Below are 2,271 nucleotides of genomic sequence, written 5' to 3' on the forward strand. Positions count from 1 at the left end.
GGGGTCTCATACAAGCCCTTAGCAAAATCATAACATAAGATACTAGAAAAGTACAGAAAATTTAAAACTTCTTTAAAACCATACAATCGAAAACATTTTCATAAGCAAGCGGAAGTCTTTACTAAATCCTTGTCTCAAACCATCTATTAAACTCTTGAATAAAGACTTGGGACGCAGCCCATACAATGTCTAAAATATAAAGAAATGACAGAAAGGAATAATGGGTTTGTCCTCGAAGCTATGATGACTCACCAAAATCTTCAACTCTTCTTGCTCCTTAGAAACCTAGCCTTCAAAGGAACTCAATCTCCAATACCCTACATTTGCTTAGAATGTAAGCAATATGCGTTAGTACAAAATGTACCAAGTATGATAGCTAGCACAATATCATAAGAGCATCTCAAAATGGTTAGTCAACATAAGACATACACATAAGAGATAATAACATAATCATGGCATAATCTCCAACATAAGCATCATATAATCATAAGGCACATAAGACATAATAAATGAGCATAAGAGATATATCATAATCATATAAATAAAATTGACTCTTAGTCATCTATACCATAATAGCCTCATTCTCAAGTAACCTCAAAAACATACAAGTGCAAAGCAAGAATAGCATCTCATAATACCACCTAAGCCAAGTATCCCTTTTTGGTCATCTTAATCACAGTCTATATACACGGTCTAAGTCTTAAGCTTTTCTACTATAAGGGCACCATACTTCTAAGTGACTTCAAGGCACACTTGTGCAATGTATGAAAGACATCCCATACTACCCTTCACACTAAGCATAACCTTGAAGTCATCTTAGTCATATTCACCCTACTTTGGTCTTACTATTGGCTTACTACATATAGACAAAAGAACTATCACCTTTAGTCAAACATATCATGGAAGGCCACTATAGCACAATCCTATCTTAAATACATCACTCATAAGATCTCTTTCTTGAATGACCCTAAGTCATACTTGTGCAATGCACGAATAGCATCCCATAATACTACACATGTTAAGTACTACTTTTAGGTCCTCATACTAATACTTCTTGACTTTGGAACCTAGTTCCTCTCTTTAACCTTAGAACACTTGGAGGTACTCTCTTAAGCACATCTTAGTTCATTATTAGATTGAACCCTATTAGATACTACTTTTAGCATATGTAGGTTCATCATTAATATGGACCCTATGAGATACTACTTTAAGCATGTCTAAGTCCATTCATACTCTTGAACACTATGAGGTACTTCATTAAGTAAGTCTTAGTTCAATTATGCTTTAGAACACTATGAGATGCTTCTTCAATCATGTCTTAGTTCATTGGATATGGAGATTGCTACTAGAAACCTTAACTCAACTATGTGAAGGCTTCCATCTAATGAGACCTAACTTTGGGAAAACCTATACTCTACTACATAAGAGTTTCCCCTTTAACTTGGATAGTCCTCACATCAACTAGGTGTGGTTCTCCTTTCTACTTGGAGCCTGGACCCTATCTTGTGTGACACTTCATCTCATCATCAATAGCCACTTGGAGCCAAGCATACACCCCAAGGTTTACTTGTTAAGCCTTGCTTAACACTCATCTTTCAAGTGAGTGTTAAGCAATACATGACTATCACTTCATACATGTTCAAGTGATTCTATCACTTCATACTTTCAAGCATTCATAAAGTAGATTAGGTGAGTACATGCCTTTCACCACAAATCCACCTATTAGACTTCTATTCATCACATTGACTCTACTCTGAAAGCCCTAGTGATTCAACATTCATGACTACAAGCCTTGCTCTCAAAGCTTTACTTCATTCTACCATCATTCATATCTAGGTTACAAGACATTCAAGTCATACGATTCATCTTTAAGCAACTCTAGTCATATTCTTCCTTATCAAGAGACTCTAGTCATAATTCATCATGTAAGATCAATCTCAAGCATTACTACTCAAGAACTATCATATTCTCATTATTCTAAATCAATTCATGCATATAGATTCTGCCAAAATGGCATGATGGACGACTTCACGGATCAACATCATCACCACGGCCCGTCAAACAGGTCGTGAAGAATTTTCAGCCTGACAGTGCATCACTATTTTGGGAATAACTTTTTACCCCGAGATCGGAATTGGGAAAACTCGGAGACGTTGGAAAGAGGACTCAGTGACCTTTAATTGGATAGGTAATGACCCACCTAGTTCATATTGAGCTATGAGATATGAGCATTTTAAGCTGACCCTACACTCTAAGTCTAATGAAAACCTT

The sequence above is a fragment of the Solanum tuberosum genome, unplaced genomic scaffold (assembly GCF_000226075.1).
Source record: "Solanum tuberosum cultivar DM 1-3 516 R44 unplaced genomic scaffold, SolTub_3.0 scf00078, whole genome shotgun sequence".
In the NCBI taxonomy this organism is placed as follows: Eukaryota; Viridiplantae; Streptophyta; class Magnoliopsida; order Solanales; family Solanaceae; genus Solanum; species Solanum tuberosum.